This window comes from Ambystoma mexicanum, chromosome 6q (genome assembly GCF_040938575.1).
Source record: "Ambystoma mexicanum isolate Mex_15411 chromosome 6q, UKY_AmexF1_1, whole genome shotgun sequence".
NCBI classification, from domain to species: domain Eukaryota; kingdom Metazoa; phylum Chordata; class Amphibia; order Caudata; family Ambystomatidae; genus Ambystoma; species Ambystoma mexicanum.
In genome coordinates, this window is record NC_090937.1 from 1,335,783,901 (window position 1) to 1,335,801,971 (window position 18,071).

Genomic DNA, 18,071 nt, shown 5'->3' on the forward strand with positions numbered 1-18,071 from the left:
GTTATGATATGATAGGTTATTTATAGCGCACTTAATACCCAGAGGTTTGTAAGCATAGACCCAGGGATCAAACCCATGTTGCTCCATGTCGTCTTGCTTCCAACGCGAGCACGTTGCCCCTGAGCTATCTTCCCGAGTTGTTGTTCTGAAAAGGGGGATTGCTTAACTGGTTATGCAGTAGGCATCTCCTGTTTGCATTGTTTTTACCCAGTGGTGAATAATGTTGCATTTGCATGGCCAATAGTTTGTCCTGAGCATCATCGTTTAGCAACTGATATTTGTCTAAGAAATGTTGCATTGCCTGCAAAACCTTCAAACACCTGCAATATTGGGGAAAACCACATTGCTAACAGAGAAGATAATCTGCAGGATAGTCTCCTTTGATCTGTTTATATGCATGTTTTTTTTTACTACAATCTATAGTATTCAGGCAAATAGTTGCAATCATTATCAACAGTTCCTTGTAGTTTGGTTTGAGCCCCTCTGTATTTGCATGTGATCAGGACAATTCATTGCCTTTGAAAGTCTTTTGGAAATGTCTTCTGGCTTGACAGGGTTCAGTATTTGTGTCAAATTGGCCAGGGCAAAGTTAATACAGCTGATTATGATTCTCACATGGCCATGGAATAATTCCTCATTCTCTCTATTTTTGGGAAACAGCCATGCTTTATGATAGGACTTGGGGTGTGACTGTAGCCACTTGCCGCCAGCAATATACGAATGGAGCAATAATCTGTGTTGAAAGTTCAGTTGTCGAGATATCTGTGTTACTGGTGATGTTGAAAGTGAAGCAAAGTCTATCACACTTTGTAAGGTGCATGCTAGTGGCAATGGAGGCACATCACAGGAGCGGTGAATGGGGGGCAGGGGAGGACAATATATTGGTTGTTCATCATGATGAAAGGGCGTAAATGTTTGGGGTAACATTGGCTGGAACATGTGGTGTATTGAGGTGCAGCGAAAAGGGTAGGAATGGGCTAAAGAATCAGAAAACATGTTACTAGGGGAAGGAGCACGCGGAGGAGGTGGAAGAGGAGAACGAGGATGCGAGGCAATAGGGGCAAAGTTGGCTATGATGTGTTCAGGGAATCTTTGTGTCAACGAAAGATATGTGCGGTGCAGAGGAATCTGAGGCGAGGCATGTCATTTTTCTTTTGCAGCTTTAGTTCTCGAGGTTGCTCTTACATGTACAGATTTGTTTAAATTAACTGAACCTATGAAAAGGATGCAAGGTTCTGGGTTGTAATGTGTGTAATAGTGCCATGTATTACACGGCCACGCTAGTGGCCGTGTAGTTATGGTTATGTTGCTAAACCCATAGGAAGAGCACTTTTTTGGTGGCTTACAACTTTGCTCCCCCTGAACGAATCCACACCAAACTTAGCAAAAAGAGTATATGGCCCACTTGCATAGTTTGGTGAGGTTTGGTCCAGGGGGGGCAAAGTTATAGGGGGGGGTCCGAAAATGTATTTTTTCCCCCAGACTGAATGGGGGAAAAAAACTTTGCTCACGCCTACAGCCCCAACCGCTGGATGGATTTTCACCAGATTTGTGGCAGGAGCAGCGGCTTTGTCCCGAAAGCATGCTTTTGTAAATTTGTGAAAATCCGTCCAGCAGTTTTTTAAAAAATTACCAAAAAGTAGGTCACAAAAAATTAGTGATATCTATGTCCGCTCCGCGGATCCACTTCCCTGTTCGCTCTGCAGACAAGACACTGATTGGTTAATCGGCTTGCGTCATGTCCGTTGACATGCAATGTGTTCGCTGATTGGATGGTGAAGAGCGTGAACTGCGTCAGATTTTTTGAAACGCCCACCATCTTGGATTCACGGACAGCAGCCGGTGTCCGCGGACATCACGGTAAAAACATATTAAAAAACACAACATTGCACTTGTCAAACTTATCAAATAATCTCTGGGGAGTTGAGGGGTGATGAGGATGGGATGGGATATGGCTGCAAGAAGCAAAAAAACAGGTGTTTTTTGACACAGAAGTCATCGAACAGTTCGAATGTTCGCAAACAGTCCTGCAAAGTTTGCGGACACCTCAGCATTACAGGGTTGGTGAAATGCAGTTCTTGGATGGCTTATAAGTTTGGCACCACTTAATGGAACTGCATGAAAGTTTGCATGTATATTTCTGACCTGAAATTTGGTGGGATTCTGTCATGAGGGGGCAAAATAAGAGGGGGGTCCCAAAATAATGTAAAGGCTTATAATGAGGTGCCATTTGACAAATCTACACAAAGGTTTGCAAAAAGATTATAAATCTAGATATAGATGTCTTAGTAAAGTCTGTATGGATTTTGTCAAGTGGGGGCTAGGTTATATGACGATTGTATGTGCATACATTTAACACTTTTGAAAAAATAAAACATGGGTGGATTTCCAGCAAACTTGATTAAGGAGCATTGACAAGGACCTACAACACGGTTTTGCAAATGTGCCAGTGTTTTATTATTTGACAAGTGTCATAATGTAGCTACAAAAAATAGCGGTATACCTTTAGTGACTGAGGGGTAAGCCTGTGGCCATGGGCAGTGGCGGGATTGTCCGGGTCATGGAATAAGATCATGATCCGGACAATCTAGCTACTGGCCATGACCACAAGGGACAACACATAGGATTATAGTGGCCCTGTCCACCTGGGACTGGCTTTGTGGTAAAGTTATTTGAATGTAGGATAGATCTGAAAGGGAAGAAAAATATGCTTGTGGTAATATGGTCATAAGGTTCTCTTTTTGCCTTCTGCAGGCTGCCATGGAAAGCGAAGAGGGGCTCTGTAGGGAACCCTCTCCTTCCCTTTCCATGGTGGCCATCTTGGAAAAGGAGATTTTTCTTCCTACACCGGGACACCTACGGCATCCCGGTGTAGGAAGAAAAATCCTCTTTTTAGCACCCCGGGTTCCCGCTTTGAGAACCTAGGGTGCTAATGGCCTTGATCCCACATTTCAGGGGCTGGAATGGGGGGATAATGGCCCAGAGACCTCGTTATCCACCCTCGCTTCGCTTGGGCTGATAACTTGGGCTGCTGGGCCAGTATCCACCGTTCCAGTCCCTGGTACTGAGGATGAACGCCACAATATTCCCATTAGTATAACACAAAATGAAAATGGAAATGTTGGAAAATCTTATTGAGTCTATGTACTTTACTGAGAAATATAAAGTAGATAGTCTATACATGTTTTTTTTTGTTCTAATTTTAACTGTGACAGCTGGTTCCTAATGGAATATTTCTTATGTTGTATTTGGATGTGTTTTTTTTTGCAGTAGAGCTGAGAACGAAAGGTGGGGAGGGAAATGAGGGAAGTGAAACCAAACACTAATATGGAGAGGTAGGTGGACAAGAGAAAATGTTGCGCATGTGTTATTTCTAAGGTAGGGTTGAGTGTTTCTCATGCTCCTTGATTACAGCAGTGGTGGTGGCTCTTGGGGAGGAGGGATGGCATTAGCTGATGCCATTTTAAGATAAATAGCAATTTTGATAAAAGTATTTTCTGTGTACTAGATTGTTAATGGATAAAAAGTAGGAATAGGTGTTGTAGCTGTGCAAGGGAAATTTTGAAGTTGAAAGTACCTAGATCAGTAGAAAATGCAGTTCTGAACTGACTGCAAAGCAGAGATCTTATCGTGAAGTGCAGAACGGTTCTCGGACACGTCATCATGCCGCACATCAGCGTATGGTCATGTGGCACTGTCCGGAAGGTCCGCTATGCAGTCAGATGTTCGTAGACGTCTATGGATGCAAAACTAGTTGAAATAGTTGCAAAAAGTGTATGGAAGTGTTAAAAATCATTCCAGAAGGTGGGAAATGGCATAGTTTTAAGGTGACACTTTGTAAATTGGACACAAACATTGCTATATTGGGTAAGTATGATATTAGTAAGTTGTAGGAAAATAGCATGAACTTGTAAAAACCTATGAAATTCACTGAAAAACGTTGTTAAAGGGGCGTTATGGTTAAGTTGGACTAATAACCTATGAAATTCAATGAAATAACTTTGTTAAAGGGACGTAAACTTTGTTAAAGGGACGTTATGGTTTCAAGTAAAATCAAAAAACCCTAGAAATTCGCCAGTTATGGTAAGCGAAACAACCATAGCTCGCACCACCACCGTGCACTGCTAAGACTAACACCCAGGACATCAAAGATGATATCACAAATGTCATTGATGACATTTGTACCAGCATGCCAGTTGACACCCTGCATCAGTAAAGGGACGAATCCCTACACTGGTGGACCATACCACCAATCACATTGGCCATGGTCACATGGGTGAAGGTTTCGAGGGACATGTGCAAGGCACCATTGAATCATTGAAAGCATGATGGTCAACCCACCCCTATCATGTAGGACATCACCCAAATGCATCATACAGTGCTCAACATGCATGTGGTACCATTTCCTGCCACACACCCCTCACATGTGAGTACAACATGGACCATCACACTTCATATGGGTGAGTGTAGTATCTCATGTCAAGGTCCCTTAGTAGTATGCGTCACCCATGCCCCCCACCATGGCTTGCCGAGTAGTACACAGGGCTGATATCTGCGCAGATGTGATGGCAATAGCTGACATTGGAAATGTATTGCATTTGGACATGAACAATGTACAAGCAGTGCACACATGAAATGGCATGAATATTCACAAGCACAATTAATTTGCTCCCATGCAGGTGACGCTGGCTATCCCCTGAAGCCGTTGCTTCTCACGCCTGTCAAGCATTCACTGAACCGGAACAAAGAGGACTACAATCGTGCACATACATGCGCTCGTGTGGTGATAGAGCAGACCTTTGGCCTGTTAAAGGCACGGTTTTGCTGCCTCAGCAGGTCGGGTGGGGCACTCATTTATGGGCCCGAGAAGGTTGGCAAGATTGTATTGGCATGCGCTATGCTGCACAACATGTGCATCCTGCTCAACATACCTCTGCCACCTGACATATACCAGACACTACCGGGTGAAGATGATGATTATGAAGAAGATGCTGCATATCGGCCATGTCGCGATGCACGTGAGGGACGTATTGTATGCCAAACATTGATAGTGCAATATTTCTGATGCACTGGGACACAGAAGGTGGCGTTAATGTGTGACACTAAGCACTGGGATTGGGGGACTCTGGGCACTGGTCAATGTTGAACAATAAATTGACAAACACTCAAGAAGCAGCGTCCAGTCATGTAACTTTTTTTCACACAACAGATGTATTCATGTAATGGTACTGTGTACATGATTTAACCCTCCACCCGCATTACGCTACAGACTACACATCCCCACCCCCCAACACCCCCACACACCCATGCCCCCAACACCCCACACACCCATGCCCCCCACCCCACAACACCCTCACACACCCATGCCTCCTCAGCCCAATTGAGTTCAACAGGACTGCCAGATTGCATGTCACAGTATCCCTGGCTATTGTTTGCCTGTTTTGGATGGAGGGGTATGTGGTTCCCGCCGGCGCAGACTATACAGGGACCTGTGCACAGGGCTCATCTGCTTCGAGCTGACAGGTGTAGTGCTCATCGACAGTGGTTGTGACTGGACCGGGGCAGGACTTTGTTGCACCATGTTGCCAGCCATACGATCGACAGTCTGTGTTAAGGCAAGATGCCCACATGTACCCGCCTCGCCACACGGTTAACTAAACATATTATTGCCTGTGTTTTCTCCCTGTTAGCCCTGCGTGTGGCCTCCCCTTCGGCCAAGTGCCTTTGACCATGTCATACATAGCTTGCTGTGTGGCCTCCATTCGGCTCTGCTGTCCCTCGATGTCCAGTATGGCTGTGCTCCCAGATGGTTGTACGGGAGGTTCTACGGGAGGTCATGAAATGCTCATCACAGGACTGAAGACATGTTCAGCCATCTCGTCCTCAGTGCTGTGGGCACCAGCCATATGTTCAGGGGAGCACTGTGGTATATCATGCATGCTTGAGCTGTGTTGACCATCCCCCAACAAGGTAGGCCTTGCAGTGTGTCCATCTTCAGACCCATCATCCTCCTCAGCGCTATTTTGTGCTGAGGTTGACATGGAGCTTGTGGCCGTTGAATGTGTACCCTCAACATCACTGGCCACTACTGATGTAGGGTCATCGTCAGCAGGAGGTGCCTGCTGGGGGGAAGGGGGTTTCCTCATTGGTGCAACCTTTCTGGCCACTGCATCTTGTAGCAAGTGAGTCTTGATGGCACAGATGTCTCCGGCATGGTGCTCCTGGGTGCCAGTTGCTGGTGCCTGCTCCTCCTGGTCTTGGGGTGTGCAACCTGTTGGGCACTCGTGTGTGATTTTTATGTCCCTGTCTTGTGCGTTGCAGCCCTAGAGGTTGATGGCCTTGTGGCGTCATCCTCACCACGACCAATGCGTGCAGGTGTCTTCCCATATGACGTGGCATGTTTGGCGTCACTGTCTGGATCCGTACCAGTGTGGGATGGAGAGACAGGGCATCAGTCATGGGAGAACTTACATCCTGCATGCATCGATGTATGTACAATTTGGGTCATGTGCATCGTTGTGTGCATGTATGAGGGGCACACATGGTGCCTGCAGGATTGGGGGGGTTGGATTGGCATACTACTGGGACTGCCATGATGTCCATGGTGTCTGTTAGGTAGCCTACAGGGGTGTCCTGGCATCTGTGCTGTGGCCATGGCTCAGGGTCTGTGTGCCATGTGCTGTTCGGTTGTGTATCAAGTGTGTATTTGGTTGTGGTGCGGCGTGCAGCATGCAATTTCATGGGACGGTGGTGATGCCAGCATTTCAACAGGTGTAACGCTCACCTGGTTCCCACGGAGGCCTGGCGTTGAAGGCGCAGAACTCTGAAGATGGACAGGAAGGGCCCCTCTATTCTGGCTTCCCTGGCTCATTGGATACCCTCCTGTGCGTGAAAAGGGAGTATTACCAACTGTGGAACAATGCTCAAGCCTCCCACTCCCTACCAACCCTCCACGATACCTCCTCCACGATTCCCCGTGAAGCCTCACCTTAGGGTTTGGAAGGATGAGCTCTCCATCCTGCTTCTGATGCAGGGGCGCGTTGAAACCCAGTTACTTCACTGGATTGAGGATTGATGGGAGTTCAGGTAAGCTTGACAGTTCAGGTAAGGCGCTGTAAAAGTTCTGTTCAAAAGTTCAAGCTTAATAATAATGTTCGTTGTCTAATTGCAGCAAGCGCTAATGCTTATGTCTTTTTCCCCTTAGGGGCCGGGGTTCGGAGTGCCGGAGATATGGCACCGACCCGAAGTAAAACAGTTCTGGATGAGCGCTCAGGTAATGTCTTTGCATTCGCTCATTCAATGTCTTTGTCTTTTTTCCCCATAGGGGCCGGGGTCCGGAGATGCCAGGAAGCGGCAGGACCCGAAATGCAGTGGGAATAATCCAACAGGTAAGACTTAAAAGGAAACTGAGCTTTCCTTATTCCTTTTCTCCCTCTCACCTTTGTTCTTGTCTTTTTTCCTCTAGGCGCCGGGGCGTAGCTGAATCCGGAAGATCGCTACTGAAGATGGAAGCGCCTTGCAAAGGTGAGTAAAATGCAGCGCTGCAGCGATCGAAACAAAATGCCTTTAAAATGATGTCTTCCTTTTCAGGGCCGTTGGAGAAATGACTCAGGGATGCAGATTTAGCAGGTAAGGGCTTTTCTTCTCCTATTCTCTTCCTTTCTCCCCTTGCAGGTGTTCCAGGGTGCTGGCAGGCGTGGCTGAAGTCAGGATGCAGGAGCTGACATGGTGAGCGTCCAGCTGCTCGGTGCAGAACAACGCGAAGCACGTGTGGCTGTTTGGGTGGGGTTTAAATAGCCTTGGAAGAAGTTCCTGGTATGTATCCTTCCACCAATCAGGTATGTATCCTTCCCCGACCACACCCGGGTGGTGAAGTAGTCCTACAGGTAAAGTAGTCCCATTCAGGCCTCAAGAGGGCCTGGATAAAGCAGCAAGGTCTGCATCAGGTAAGTGTGCACCCAAGCACTTAAACACATATCCTCTTCTATGAGCCTGGCGCCTAAGGCGCCAGGACTGGGGTCCGCTATGAGCCTGGTGCCTAAGGCGCCAGGACTGAGTCCAAAGGGCCCCGACTTGGGCCCGCTGAGACTTCCCTGGGGAAAATGATGTCTGCCTCTGGGGTTGCTGGGCCCGGCCTGGCTCCTTGGAGGTAGGCATCATGACAACAGGGATGTGTGTGTGTGTGTGTATGCATGCATGTGTTCTATGTGTGTGCAATTGTGTGGTAATTTTGTTTGTGGCATTGGGATTGCTTGTGTGTTTTTGTGGCCGTGATGTGGTGTTTGGTTTCGGGATGTGTTTGTGTGGTGCTGATGGACCATGTATTTGCTCCCATCTACTTCCCATTTGGAATTCAACTTTGTATTTCGGACATCAGGTGTGTGTGGTGACTTCTGTATTGCACAAAGCGTCACTCACCCTCATTGTCTGATGATGGGACTCCCCTTCAATTGCCTCCATATCCATGACAGAGCTACACATCTCCTCCCACCGGGCCAACTTCATGGGTGAGGCACGTCCGCCACCTGTTGCCTGCCCCTGGCTGCGGTTGGTGGACAGGATGTTTCTGACACGTAGCCGTAGGTCATCCCATCTCTTCCTACAGCCCTTCACGCTGTGTGGGGTTATCCCCATAGCAGAAACCTTCCTGGCCACCTCCTCCCATATGTTTTTTTCCTGATTTGCTCTGCACGGTGCAGGTCAGCGTAGAGCACTATGTCGGAATGCTCTACGAGTGTATCTGCGAGCATGTTCAGTTCATCATCACTGAACTTGGGTTTTCGCAGGTGAGGGGTACCTTTTCTGACATGATCTGGCAGGCAGGGTTGTGTGTTTTCTGGAACAGGTCCTGTCTGCAGCAGTGGATGGCAATGGATTGTGTTTTCAAAGATGGCCGCTGATGATGTTGCTTCCGGTGGCTGTGATACCGGTATTGGCATTAGCAATACTGGTGTGAATGATGCTGTCATTAGCGGATTCAGCAATGCCGGTAGGGGTCTATGCTCATTCACTGATGCCACTATTGGGGGCGGTATGCAACTACGCGCGTGCACGCGGACTCGTAATCACCCATTGATTACGGGCACAGTGCAACACGGACACGCTCGTACCGGCAGGCCGATAATTGCTTTTTCTTACCGCCATGCTCGTAATGAGGCCCAGTGTATCTATTTTGTTTCAAACATTTCCCTATATTTACAGGTATCTTGCGCACGCCATGAAAACAGTCTTCTTCCCTCTCAGATTCTTTAAGTGTTGTTTCTTTACCTGGATATAGAAGGCATGCAATACGACAACGTAGTAAAGGTTTGAAAATCATCCAGAATATGTCTGCAAGGCTATTGAGGTTAGTCTCCCAAAAACAGATTATGACATTGCTTCACAGATCACACTCGATGCAAATAAAATAGTGACTCCAGTATTTTCAATGATCACTCAAAGGTTAAGGGCCCACTTGTATCCACTGCAAAATCATCCGATATGTACTAATGAGAGACCTTTTCTCAGCCAATTGTAGGCTTTTGACATCCTCCATTTCAAACTCAGCAGGAAGAAGAATATTCTCTGCACAGGTTGACATTTTTTGGAACTCTTCTTATGGGAAACTGTCTCGTATGGAGAGGCATTCTGAAATCGTGGCTGTTCAATGAGTAAATTACTTTCAATCATTCTCAAACAGCAACTGTTATTCACTGTGAGCAGTGACCTACCAATTAGCACAATGAGGCCACTCAGTATTTACAGGTCCACTTCAGAAGTGTCAATTAACATGATACTTGGAACAACCTGTGAAGGAGGTGGTAAGTTGCATATCAAATGTGGTTTATTCAACTGGTTCAGGGCCACAAGCACAATCGTAATGGGAAAACACTGAACACAATCTCACCATGTACTGTGAGCATCAACGCTTACCTCTGAAGTGGATTTCATGCATTGCAGCATATTATGCAAACCACAACAAAAAACATAAACACCCTGATCAACCCCAGTAACTGTTGGCCCAACAATTACCTGAGCACCTAGCAAATGGATCTTATCATACCACCCCACTTGGGAATGAAAACAATAATTTAGACTCCCATCACTTAGTTTAGACCCATTATTAAGTTCATTCATGAGGATTTTGCAGCAATATTCCATGTTCTAGAAGAATTATAAGAGACCCAAATCATCTATGGCTACTCAAAGGCCTGTTTAATCAAAATCCATCATAATATTGAAATGACCATTGATACTCTTATGCCGATAGCCATATTAGATCCTAGGCAATGGAGAAAACTTTGAATGGATCGGGCACAAAAATTGACACCGATAGGGACATACAGGGGCTATAATCTCTGGCACAGGAGAAAAGAATATGACTAAAACTGAATCACTGAGGTATCAAATATGACCTCCAAAGTATTCAGGATCTGTAAAAAACCTACCATATAAATACAATTAATGGATGCAATGGCTCAGACCCAAAAATGACATGGTAAACCTCTTCACTAAACATATCAACAAAGTGAAGTGCATGGTAGAACTGCAAATCCCAACCTTCTCGCTAATCCCTCAGGTCACTCCAATCAATGCTTCTCACTGAAATTCACCACCTTATGATGGTCATCATTTGTCAAGACACTGAATGGTGTCAATGTCTCTTCAGCCCAGAAAGATCATGCACAGCCAAATTCATAAATTCCAATATGGCAATGTGGCCCCATCACTCACCACACTCTACAATGCATCCCAGATGATTAGATTGGCTCCAGCTGAGTATAATGCAAGCCCACCCAGCTTCTCAAGGGAGGTGCTTTCCACCCAGCTCTGCCAGCTCCAGCAGTCCAAGGCCTCTCAGGAACCACCTGGTAGGTAGGAGCACCGCCCACTCATCCTATGGCCCGATCACCGAATCTCCATGGCACTCTCGATCAGACTCCTGCAGAATTGGTTGGGTGCCCCCGCTCGGTACGGCCAGAGTTGCTGGACGGCCTTGCATCATACTCAGATGGACCCGGAGTGCTCCATTACTGTGCGGAGAGCCCAATACGTCTGTGTTCTCTGGTGTCCTTCTTCTCTGTAGTGGGGAACCAGTTACCCATTGCTGACAAAGAGTGGCCTGTGGCCCCCGGCTTGGGGGCTGGAACTGATCCCACTGCCTGTCCTTGATGCAGGGTGAGTTGTGGAGTAGTACCCCCTGATGAGGAGTGCATAATCCGCTGCACTGGACACACCTGCATAGACCATGGTGATACATGGGTTGTGCTCCCCCGTGACCACTGCCGTCTAGCTGTATGTGGTGACTAGTTAAGCTCCTACAACTATGTGTGTACAACGACTGTGGGACCTTGGGTGGAGATCCCACAGCAGATGTCCCATGGGGGGCTATTCTCTCGCTGAAGAGAAATGACCAATGGAGCAAGCAAGAAACAATTTCACTAGCACGGCACCTTAAATCCCCCCCCATGGTATGACTAATGTGATCGCTGAAGATCTACCGTTTTCCCTAGATGATAGAACGGAAATGCAAAAAATGTTCCCATGTATGCCGGAAGGCTTTACTGCAGTCATTGGCAAATTGAATGTAATCACAGCTAATATACTTTCCCTAAACACTAAAATAGAGAATGTCCACAAGAGGATTATGGAGGCTGAGGTGCATGGGTGGAGGTGTGGAGGATGAGGTCACCGCTCTCCGGGTTGAACTTTCCACCCTCAGATCACAAGTAAAATGCAGGAAGTGTGATGCCCTAGAATTTAGATCATGCCCGCAACAACATTTGCGTTATTGCAAATCCTGAAGTACCCCTCAAGGGTAACATAGAACATTTGTCGAGGAAATCCTTCTATCAATACTGGGTAACCCTTTGTTGTCTCCTAACTTTGTGGTGGAATAGGTGCACAGATCCCTTGCTCCACAGCCAAAACTGGGAGCCACATTGCGGCCCATCATTGCTCGGCCCCTAAACTATAGAAAGAGAGATTCAATGCTGCGGTCGACGAGTGTGAAGGGTGACCTCAATTGTGGTTCTATCAAGTCCCCATCTACCCAGACCTTTCGTTCACCATACAACAAGAGAGGACAATGTTCCTCTGGGTCCAAAAACTGCTCTGTGATCGAGGAGTATGGTACTCCATTCTTTTCCCAGCAAAATTAAGCATTTGAAATCCGCAACAAAAGGTACTTTTTCATGATGCGCGATGCATGATGAAGTGGTCTCTTTCACTGAATCCAACATGGCGACCCCTGATTCAGGCGCTTCCTCCGCTCTTTCACTTACTTCATTGGATCTCTGAGGCATGCTCCCTTCACACTTTCCACACTTATCTGCCTGTGCATGGAGACACTATGCTATCTTTATCCTTTTGTTTTATAACTTCAACTGTAGTAGGGTGTTTAAGTTTCCAATATTTGGTCAACATATGCTAGTTTGATTGTGTTACGAGTCTCTCTGGAGTATCGCTCTACTGCGATCTTCTGCCCTTGGCAAGGTTGCTGATTTGTTGGGATGTTGTGTGTTAGGGTCTACAGTGCCGGGGCATGGGTGGTGAGAGAGGGGTGGGATGTGTTGATTGTTTTTGTGTTTTGGTAAAATGTTTTGAGTTGATAGTGCCAGGTTTAAGTTGGCATTAAGAATGGGTGGAGTGAGCGTGTTAGAGTGGGATATGTTCAAACTGCTTGGCTAATTTCTCTCTTGACTATTTCTCATGATTTCAACTCGATGGATCATGCATTGCTTGATTCTTACAATTTATACTGCTCTATTATGTTAAATAAATTTCTCCCCCTGAGGTGAAACTACTGAGTTGGAACATGAGGGTCCTGGACAATCCGGTGAAGGCTAGGAAACTCCTTTCCCATGTCAATAAACAAAAGGCTAACATTATATTCCAACAGGGAATGCACGCCATGTCATCTGTCAATGTTACATTCGCAATGTCCTGGGGCACCCACAGATATTATACGTCTTACTCGTCACATGCCAAGGGGTCATGAATATTATCCGCAAGTCTGTGCAGTTCACACATATTGGCACACAAGTAGACCCTCAGGGTCTCTATGTGGTTTAACACAGTGTACTTTTGTATAGAGAATTGCTGCTTGTCTCATATTGGTCCTAACATCGACAATCCAGGCTTGTTTGACACTTTGACAGCACTGTGCCATTCCTACCCTGCTATCCCAATCAAATGAGGTGGGGACATGAGCACCATTCTTAATCTTACACTTGACCGTACTGGCACCACTAACAGGACCATGACCAACGCTAAGCTGTCTGTCCTTGACAATATGCACACACTGGTACTGGTCAATTGATGGAGGGCTTTGCACCCTACATCATCCCGAACATACTTATATCTGCTCTCCTCCTCGATCCTATGTGAGGTTAAAACAACAGATATCCAGGGACGTTATTTCACCAAAATGCCAGGGGTAGTGGAAGTGGCATTGCATGACCCTTGATCCCCTGATGACATCACAGGAAGTGATGTCATTTGACCCCACCCAAAGTGATATCGCAGGAAGTGATGGAACATGACCTTTCACCCATTGACAAAACAGGAAGTGGCATCACACAGCATTGTACACTACGAGAAATATGGTTACGATATCACTATAATGTGATGCACATTTCATACAAGAATGGATCTCCATATGTATTGTTACAATCAGTGTGTATAGGCCCATATTACCAAATTACTGTGAATGCAAGAAGACGTCAATGACAAATGATGATGATGTTATTATTTAGCACTTACGCTTGAGCGCTTTATATAGAAAACATATACACCCACAGCCCAGGAGCTTGACTTACAAAAAAAAAGAAAACAAATAATAATTTGTTTTGGTTATTTTTTTTTAGAGGTTGCAAGAGAGACCACAGAGGTCGCAAGGGAGACCTCGGAGGTCGCTTTTGCGACCTCTGGCGACCCCTAAATGATGTCCCTGCAGATATCCTCTAGCATATGTATAGCATATGTACTTGGACCACTCGTCAGTCATTCTTGAGTTGTCCTTTGCACGTACAGCACAGCCTCGCCACCACTAGAAATTGAAACCCCTGGAACTTTCTATTCTACTATTACCCAACAACATATTGCTATTCTTCATCAAAATCAGGGGACAGTTGCTACCATGGGCATGCTTTGGCAGGCTTTCAAGGCCTATATTATAGAGACATTGCTACGTCTACAGAGCTCGGAGTATTGAAAACTATTTATAAAGATATTGCAGTGCTGAAACTGAGTTCCATATCTTAGAGACGCTTTATACGAGCAGTACATCCAGTTCCATGGTGGGTGACATCAAACTGGCACTAGATCGCTTCTGTGAGTATGTGGACAGCGAGAGCAAGTACTTTGCGAGACCTGCTTCAGTCAGCACTTAGCTTGGAGAACTGTAGTTGGTGGTGTGTCCATACCACTTGCACAACACATAATCATAAAGGGGACTTGATCCATGAACGGACGGACTAAGATTTCTACTCCAACCTATACCAGGCACAAGACCATAAAACGGTACCCGAGATGGAGGTGCTGGACAGCTTGCCAATCACATTGATATCGGATGCCACGAGATATTTGCAAGAGCTACCGTTCATTATTGATGATATCCTTAAGGGCATTAATGACCTAGCCCCAAGCAAAGTACCTGGGCCGGATGGCCTTCGAGAAAAGTTTTACAAGACCTATCAGGATCTACTGACAACTTACCTGCTTTCGGTTTGGACTGAGGGCATGATAGCTCTGGAACTTCCTGCCGGAACTTTGTCTCGGGAGGATAGCTCAGGTGCAACATGCTCGCCTTGGAAGCAAGACAACACATAGTAACACAGGTACAAACCCTGGGTCTGCACTTAGAAACCTATGTGTATTAAGCTTGTTATAAATAAGCTATCATATCATATCAAATCACTGTGTAGGAAGCTACAATCATATTATTGCTTAAGTTTGACAAACCTCCTGAGGAATATGGCCCGTACTGTCCCTCTCACTCATCAATACAGACATTAAAATCTATGCCAGAGTGCTCGCAAGCCGTCTTTTGCCCTTTATGAGGGATATGATACATCAAGATCAAGCAGGCTTCCTCCGTGGCCATTCCACAGCCCTAAACACCCGTCGCCTGTTCAATGTCTTGTCACAGATCGGTCACTCCGCTCAAACGATGGCAGTGTTGCTGTATGTGCAAAAAGTCTTTGACATGATGTCCTGGCATTGTTGCAAAAGTGCAGCTTCTGACCTACTATATCCAAAGAGTCTAACTGCTATACACCCTCCCAAGTGCTAGAATGTGCACCATGGACAACTAAACCAGCCCATACATCTTGTGAAGCGGGGTTGACCCCTGTCCCCATTGGTATTTGCCCTGGTAAAGGACCCCTTAGCAGATTTGATCAGAACGAGGTACTTGCTTGGGGGGCGTGTTGTCGAGACGCCAGACATCATATCTTTGATTGCTGCAGATGTGCTCTTAAACATTAGGGATCATTGAATCAATTTAAATCCTGTGCTCTATGAGATTGTCCAGTATGACGCTTACTCGGGACTCCTGATTAACCAAGCTATATCCAAAGTACTCCCACTCATGGTTGTCACTACCCAACACCTGAGCTGAATGTGCTACAATGGTCCATGTCTAGAATTAATGGGCGATTGGGTGAGCAGGACCCAGAACTCACTGTTCTGAGATAACCTAGGGGAATATAGTGAGACGTTAAATGATACATTGAAAAAGTGGAAGCTTATGCTGTAAGTGACTTCAATCTAGCAATGCAACTAAGTCAATGCCTAGTCTGGGATGCCCAATGGAAGCCCTTATTAATATATTTTTATGTCAAATTTTTTGAATCTGGATGATAAACCCTTATATAACGCCCCTCTCTTTGAATCCCCCTGACCTCACTGAGCCAAGAAGTAAGTTTGTTTTGCAAATTAAAAGATTTATTGGAGGAATAAAACAATATATATATATCACACTTTTATGAAAAAATTCATATTTGATAGCACACTTATGAATATAATAGTGATCAACAATGGATAATATTACAATAGCACAATTCTTTAATCACTTAGGAGTTGGTATAGAAAGAATAAGGTGGCAGAGAATGCTTTGTATGGTTTCAAGGAAATGCAAGATGGGAAAGAATGCAACACAGAAATAAACTTGATATGAATTCAATCAGAAGAGAATATGATCACATTTTCCCCTGTGACTACTCACTCCTCCCCTATGCAATATGGAGAGATGGAAAGGAGGGCACACAGGTTTCCAGAATACAATCAAATGCCTTTCAGTTCCAGTTCCCCCCAGCAAGCTTAGAGAAAACTGATATGATTTTAAACAGGCAAAATACTTTTAAATGTGATTGCAATGAGGTGAAAAATATGCTAAAAATGATTTTCATTTGCTAAAGGAGATTCAGGGTAGATGATAGTTACTTTAGATTAGTTCAGGTCAACACTAGCAATGATTCATGAATGATTATCAGGTTGAAAACGAAATTCGAAAACGAAATTCAGCAGTTGCAAGCAAAAGACAGCTATTTTTAACATGTGGTGAAATTGAGCTAGTTTTCAATTCGTGGCACTTTTTCCGAGTGCATATCTCACGATTACGGAAAAACTATAAGGAGTTGGAATGCCGTTTTGGGTTAGTTGGAAAGCTGAGGATCTTAGCTTTAAAATGACAGTTACATCTCGCTAGGACGTGTGGTTCAAAAGATAGAGACGTTTTTGTGGAGGTATATTTTCAAAAATAAAGTCAATCTTTCAGAATGACAGATGATGCTTTCACAGATTTGAAATCACAGGATGGACACAAAATTCTAAATGCAGTTCTGGACAGGTCGAAATGGATGGGATAAGATTACTTTAGACTAAGAGATTGGTTCTGTACAGTTCTTAGACTGGATACTCACTCCTAGTTTTGGACTGGAAGGGAAATGGGCCTCGTCACCGATCTGGTCAGGTTTGGACTTCACTCGCCACCGGACGGTCCCAGGTTCTGCTCACAGCATGCTCTGTGGTTTGCTATCGGCACTGCACAGCGGTCTGGTCTGGGTCTGACGGTATCTGGATACAGCTCTGCTTTCTGGGTCTCGGTTCTGGCACAGGGTTCTGGGCTAGAAGCGAACAGCATGGCAAGGATATTGAATAGCTTGGTTAGGTTGCTGGATTCTGAGGCCTACTGAGAAGAATTCAGCTTGTGGATTAGGCCTCTGGTTCTCCAAGGTTCTAGAGTTTGGGTTCTAGAGTTTTGGTTCTGCAGTCTGTCTGGAATCTGGAGCCTCAGGAGTCTGGAGTTTTTGTCTGGATATGGTCAGGCAGCGTGCTGCGCAGGAATCGATGAGTAGTGGAAAAATTAGTGTCTATCTGGGTCTCAGCAGTCTCTTTTTATGTGTTCTCAAAGGTGGTGTGGAGGCTGACTTTCTATGCCCAACCCTCTGAGGATTCTGATAGGTTAAAGGATTTACTGTCCTCTGACTGGAGAAGGGAGTAGTGAGACAGAATGAGTCATGAGGTATCATCTTTATGGCTGAAGGAAAGAACACTCCCCTTTGGTTTCTCAAGAAAATCAATTTTTCATAATCAAACATGCTTCCCAGATACACAAGTTGTTGAGAATACATGTGCATATCACATATTAATTAAGACAGGTCTCTGTTTAACCCTGATCTTTCTAAGAGCTTGGGTTCAGAAATTACAACTTATCCACGATGTTAGTTGGCTTTGCAATATTGGTTTTGCACCGAATCTTACACGGATGTACACACCCTCTCTGGGCATATTACAGTAAGTTTTCATTTTTCGAGCATAAACACAGTGTCTACAATATCAATAAATCCCGGGGTTTGGCCTCAGAACATCACACGGCGTCCAGCTTAGTCTTAAACCGTGAGTGAAGGTGTCATTTTAAGAATCTCAATTTTGTACATTTCTGTCAGCTTGATACAATATTTTAGAAGCATTTTCTTTAAACATATATTTGGTGCAATATGAAATCCACAACCCAGCCTGGCCCACCCCTAGAAGCTTGGTGAGTCAGATGGTCACATGTCTTGCTTCTCCCAGAGCAGTGTTGACAG